This window comes from Oncorhynchus tshawytscha, linkage group LG16 (assembly GCF_018296145.1).
Source record: "Oncorhynchus tshawytscha isolate Ot180627B linkage group LG16, Otsh_v2.0, whole genome shotgun sequence".
Taxonomy (NCBI): Eukaryota; Metazoa; Chordata; class Actinopteri; order Salmoniformes; family Salmonidae; genus Oncorhynchus; species Oncorhynchus tshawytscha.
In genome coordinates, this window is record NC_056444.1 from 88,847,871 (window position 1) to 88,855,075 (window position 7,205).

Sequence of the window (7,205 nt, forward strand, 5' to 3'; positions counted from 1 at the left end):
AAAATAATCATTTTTCCTGTACAGTGCTATATTTGTACAGTATAATATCCAAGCACCCTATTTTAATTAAGCTGTTTGACCCCAGTAAAAGGTCAGCAGCACTATTACTCAGAGCACTATGAGATGACACCATATATGTCTACAGACCCTACGGAGTATGTCAATACGTTCGCATCACCACATAGAACAGTTTCTCTCTCTATAAGCCAATATGTCATTTATACATTTTTTTTAAATGATGTAGTCATTTAGCAGACGGTCTTATGCAGAGCAACTTACAGTTTGTGCATTCATCTTAAGGTAGCTAGGTGGGACAACAACATATCACAGTCATAGTAAGTACATTTTCCTCACTAAAGTAGCTATCAGCAAAGTCAGTGCTAGTAAGGGTAAGAAAAGTCAAGTGTGAGTGTTAGTTCATGATATGCTGTTTTTTTTTGGGGGGGGGGTGTATTTCAGATACTCTTAGAAGAGGTAGAGGTTGGAACCAATGGGACCCATGGAATAGATGAAGTAGAAGGGGCTGCTGGCTATTTAGACCACAGTCTAACCCTAACCCTAACCCTATTTAGACCACAGTCACCCAAGAAATACCACCATCTATGATACATTGGGTAGGATATAATCACATCAAATTTGTGATCCACCTTATATTATATAAAGTAGTCATTCTCTTTAGATTAGATTTTTCCCTGATGTAGTTTTCATTTTGTAATGTTATTTTAACAGGCACTATGCAAAGCTGCAAACATGATTTATTTCGTATCATACACATAGTGTTTTACCACAGACCTTTATTTTGTAGGCAAAATCAGAAAACCGGGAGTCTTAATGCTGCTGCCATAACACTCATGGTATAAAGACCGAGCTCCACCTCTAGACTTCTGGTATGGGTGAAATGCATGATGGGTTAAGGATGTCAGTGTGCCAAAGGTGAGAGCAGTCAGTGTCCTTTGAAAGCTCCTCCAGCCAAAGACTCAGGAAATAGGGTATGGCGGACCAAAACTTCCCTAATTACAATTAAATGAATAAATAAATGCACACATAAATAGAAAATACATGAATAAATAAATAAATGCACACATAAATATATAAATAATTTATCCCTTTATTTTTATTAAATTATATTATTTCTTCATTTATTTGTTTCTGTATATCTTCCTCCAGTATGATAATGAGGGGGTGTCAATCAAACCTATGTGGGTGGTATCTAACACACCATTGGTTGATCAATGCCAGTATGATAATGAGGGGGTGTCAATCAAACCTATGTGGGTGGTATCTAACACACCATTGGTTGATCAATGCTAGTATGATAATGAGGGGTGTCAATCAAACCTATGTGGGTGGTATCTAACACACCATTGGTTGATCAATGCCAGTATGATAATGAGGGGTGTCAATCAAACCTATGTGGGTGGTATCTAACACACCATTGGTTGACCAATGCTACTATGATAATGAGGGGGTGTCAATCAAACCTATGTGGGTGGTATCTAACACACCATTGGTTGATCAATGCCAGTATGCGTTCAGTATGACAGAACATGTTAAAAATTTAAAGGCCATGTTTTATATTAGCACCCCTCAAAAAGAGGAGATTACGTAGAGAGTATTGGATATTCATGAAATGGAATGTGTGGGAATAGATATATGTAGAAATAACATTGTAATAGTTCATTTATATAACCCCTGCAAACCTCTCATGTTAGACGTGTAGGGGTAGGAAGGTAATATAATGTATAATAATAATATAATAATATAAGACAGAGAGAAGACAGAGAGAATGGAGTTATGGCCAGAATAATGATTAAGACAGAGAGAATGGAGTTATGGCCAGAATAATGATTAAGACAGAGAGAAGGAGACATGGCCAGAAGAATGATTAAGACAGAGAGAAGGGAGACATGGCCAGAAGAATGATTAAGACAGAGAGAAGGGAGACATGGCCAGAATAATGATTAAGACAGAGAGAAGGGAGACATGGCCTGAATAATGATTAAGACAGAGAGAAGGGAGTTATGGCCAGAATAATGATTAAGACAGAGAGAAGGGAGTTATGGCCAGAAGAATGATTAAGACAGAGAGAAGGGAGACATGGCCAGAAGAATGATTAAGACAGAGAGAAGGGAGTTATGGCCAGAATAATGATTAAGACAGAGAGAAGGGAGTTATGGCCAGAAGAATGATTAAGACAGAGAGAAGGGAGTTATGGCCAGAAGAATGATTAAGACAGAGAGAAGGGAGTTATGGCCAGAAGAATGATTAAGACAGAGAGAAGGAGTTATGGCCAGAATAATGATTAAGACAGAGAGAAGGAGACATGGCCAGAAGAATGATTAAGACAGAGAGAAGGGGACATGGCCAGAAGAATGATTAAGACAGAGAGAAGGGAGTTATGGCCAGAATAATGATTAAGACAGAGAGAAGGGAGACATGGCCAGAAGAATGATTAAGACAGAGAGAAGGGAGTTATGGCCAGAATAATGATTAAGACAGAGAGAAGGGAGACATGGCCAGAAGAATGATTAAGACAGAGAGAAGGGGGACATGGCCAGAATAATGATTAAGACAGAGAGAAGGGGACATGGCCAGAATAATGATTAAGACAGAGAGAAGGGGGACACGGCCAGAATAATGATTAAGACAGAGAGAAGGAGACATGGCCAGAAGAATGATTAAGACAGAGAGAAGGGGGACACGGCCAGAATAATGATTAAGACAGAGAGAAGGGAGACATGGCCAGAAGAATGATTAAGACAGAGAGAAGGGAGACATGGCCAGAATAATGATTAAGACAGAGAGAAGGGGACATGGCCAGAAGAATGATTAAGACAGAGAGAAGGGAGACATGGCCAGAATAATGATTAAGACAGAGAGAAGGGGGACATGGCCAGAAGAATGATTAAGACAGAGAGAATGGAGTTATGGCCAGAATAATGATTAAGACAGAGAGAATGGAGTTATGGCCAGAATAATGATTAAGACAGAGAGAAGGGAGTTATGGCCAGAAGAATGATTAAGACAGAGAGAAGGGAGTTATGGCCAGAAGAATGATTAAGACAGAGAGAAGGAGTTATGGCCAGAAGAATGATTAAGACAGAGAGAAGGGAGTTATGGCCAGAAGAATGATTAAGACAGAGAGAAGGGAGTTATGGCCAGAATAATGATTAAGACAGAGAGAAGGAGACATGGCCAGAAGAATGATTAAGACAGAGAGAAGGGGACATGGCCAGAAGAATGATTAAGACAGAGAGAAGGGAGTTATGGCCAGAATAATGATTAAGACAGAGAGAAGGAGACATGGCCAGAAGAATGATTAAGACAGAGAGAAGGGAGTTATGGCCAGAATAATGATTAAGACAGAGAGAAGGAGACATGGCCAGAAGAATGATTAAGACAGAGAGAAGGGGGACATGGCCAGAATAATGATTAAGACAGAGAGAAGGGGACATGGCCAGAATAATGATTAAGACAGAGAGAAGGGGACACGGCCAGAATAATGATTAAGACAGAGAGAAGGGAGACATGGCCAGAAGAATGATTAAGACAGAGAGAAGGGGACACGGCCAGAATAATGATTAAGACAGAGAGAAGGGAGACATGGCCAGAAGAATGATTAAGACAGAGAGAAGGAGACATGGCCAGAATAATGATTAAGACAGAGAGAAGGGGACATGGCCAGAAGAATGATTAAGACAGAGAGAAGGAGACATGGCCAGAATAATGATTAAGACAGAGAGAAGGGGGACATGGCCAGAAGAATGATTAAGACAGAGAGAAGGAGACATGGCCAGAAGAATGATTAAGACAGAGAGAAGGGAGACACGGCCAGAAGAATGATTAAGACAGAGAGAAGGGGGACATGGCCAGAATAATGATTAAGACAGAGAGAAGGGGGACATGGCCAGAATAATGATTAAGACAGAGAGAAGGGAGACATGGCCAGAATAATGATTAAGACAGAGAGAAGGGAGACATGGCCAGAAGAATGATTAAGACAGAGAGAAGGGAGACATGGCCAGAAGAATGATTAAGACAGAGAGAAGGGAGACATGGCCAGAAGAATGATTAAGACAGAGAGAAGGGAGACATGGCCAGAAGAATGATTAAGACAGAGAGAAGGGAGACATGGCCAGAAGAATGATTAAGACAGAGAGAAAGGGGACATGGCCAGAATAATGATTAAGACAGAGAGAAGGGAGACATGGCCAGAATAATGATTAAGACAGAGAGAAGGGGGACATGGCCAGAATAATGATTAAGACAGAGAGAAGGGGGACATGGCCAGAAGAATGATTAAGACAGAGAGAAGGAGACATGGCCAGAAGAATGATTAAGACAGAGAAGGAGACATGGCCAGAAGAATGATTAAGACAGAGAGAAGGGAGACATGGCCAGAAGAATGATTAAGACAGAGAGAAGGGGACATGGCCAGAAGAATGATTAAGACAGAGAGAAGGAGACATGGCCAGAAGAATGATTAAGACAGAGAGAAGGGGACATGGCCAGAAGAATGATTAAGACAGAGAGAAGGAGACATGGCCAGAATAATGATTAAGACAGAGAGAAGGGAGACATGGCCAGAAGAATGATTAAGACAGAGAGAAGGGAGACATGGCCAGAATAATGATTAAGACAGAGAGAATGGGGACACGGCCAGAATAATGATTAAGACAGAGAGAAGGGAGACATGGCCAGAAGAATGATTAAGACAGAGAGAAGGGGACACGGCCAGAATAATGATTAAGACAGAGAAAGGAGACATGGCCAGAAGAATGATTAAGACAGAGAGAAGGGAGACATGGCCAGAAGAATGATTAAGACAGAGAGAAGGGAGACATGGCCTGCAGGAATTTTGCTCCACTATTGGTAAAGGGACTGAAATTGGTGCGGTTTGGAAAATGTTTTAAAAAATGAAACGTCACAGCTGTATCAAGTAAAGAAAAGGCAGATGTCCTAGGTGGTGCGTTTGCAGCTTTCATAGATGTGTGTTCCTGTGTGATGAGAGCAAGAGGAGACAGTTAAAGTAAAAAGCAGAGTCAGGAGAAGCTATGGATGCAGAGTTCTCTGTTTTTGAGATGATGATGTTGGAGGGCGCGCTGACATGCAACATCAAATCAAATCAAATCAAATTTTATTTGTCACATACACATGGTTAGCAGATGTTAATGCGAGTGTAGCGAAATGCTTGTGCTTCTAGTTCCGACAATGCAGTAATAACGAACAAGTAATCTAACTAACAATTCCAAAAAAACTACTGTCTTATACACAGTGTAAGGGGATAAAGAATATGTACATAAAGATATATGAATGAGTGATGGTACAGAGCAGCATAGGCAAGATACAGTAGATGATATCGAGTACAGTATATACATATGAGATAAGTATGTAAACCAAGTGGCATAGTTAAAGTGGCTAGTGATACATGTATTACATAAGGATGCAGTCGATGATATAGAGTACAGTATCAACGTATGCATATGAGATGAACAATGTAGGGTAAGTAACATTATATAAGGTAGCATTGTTTAAAGTGGCTAGTGATATATTTACATCATTTCCCATCAATTCCCATGATTAAAGTGGCTGGAGTAGAGTCAGTGTCATTGACAGTGTGTTGGCAGTAGCCACTCAATGTTAGTGGTGGCTGTTTAACAGTCTGATGGAGTAGGCAACCCTGTTCCTGTAGTACCACAGGACCCTAGAGCAGGAGTAGGCAACTCTGTTCCTGTAGTACCACAGGACCCTAGAGCAGGAGTAGGCAACTCTGTTCCTGTAGTACCACAGGACCCTAGAGGAGGAGTAGACAACCCAGTTCCTGTAGTACCACAGGACCCTAGAGCAGGAGTAGGCAACTCTGTTCCTGTAGTACCACAGGACCCTAGAGCAGGAGTAGGCAACTCTGTTCCTGTAGTACCACAGGACCCTAGAGCAGGAGTAGACAACCCAGTTCCTGTAGTACCACAGGACACTAGAGCAGGAGTAGACAACCCTGTTCCTGTAGTACCACAGGACCCTAGAGCAGGGGTAGACAACCCTCTTCCTGTAGTACCACATGACCCTAGAGCAGGAGTGGACAACCCTGTTCCTGTAGTACCACAGGACCCTAGAGCAGGGGTAGACAACCCTCTTCCTGTAGTACCACAGGACCCTAGAGCAGGGGTAGACAACCCTCTTCCTGTAGTACCACAGGACCCTAGAGCAGGAGTAGACAACCCTGTTCCTGTAGTACCACAGGACCCTAGAGCAGGAGTAGACAACCCTGTTCCTGTAGTACCACAGGACCCTAGAGCAGGGGTAGACAACCCTCTTCCTGTAGTACCACAGGACCCTAGAGCAGGAGTAGGCAACTCTGTTCCTGTAGTACCACAGGACCCTAGAGCAGGGGTAGACAACCCTGTTCCTGTAGTACCACAGGACCCTAGAGCAGGAGTAGACAACCCTGTTCCTGTAGTAGCACAGGACCCTAGAGCAGGGGTAGACAACCATGTTCCTGTAAATCAAATCAAATCAAATTTTATTTGTCACATACACATGGTTAGCAGATGTTAATGCGAGTGTAGCGAAATGCTTGTGCTTCTAGTTCCGACAATGCAGTAATAACGAACAAGTAATCTAACTAACAATTCCAAAACTACTGTCTTATACACAGTGTAAGGGGATAAAGAATATGTACATAAGGATATATGAATGAGTGATGGTACAGAGCAGCATAGGCAAGATACAGTAGCTGATATCAAGTACAGTATATACATATGAGATGAGTATGTAAACAAAGTGGCATAGTTAAAGTGGCTAGTGATACATGTATTACATAAGGATGCAGTCGATGATATAGAGTACAGTATCAACGTATGCATATGAGATGAATAATGTAGGGTAAGTAACATTATATAAGGTAGCATTGTTTATATGTTTATATCATTTCCCATCAATTCCCATTATTAAAGTGGCTGGAGTTGAGTCAGTGTCATTGTCAGTGTGTTGGCAGCAGCCACTCAATGTTAGTGGTGGCTGTTTAACAGTCTGATGGCCTTGAGATAGAAGCTGTTTTCAGTCTCTCGGTCCCAGCTTTGATGCACCTGTACTGACCTCGCCTTCTGGATGATAAGCGGGGTGAACAGGCAGTGGCTCGGGTGGTTGATGTCCTTGATGATCTTTATGGCCTTCCTGTGACATCGGGTGGTGTAAGTGTCCTGGAG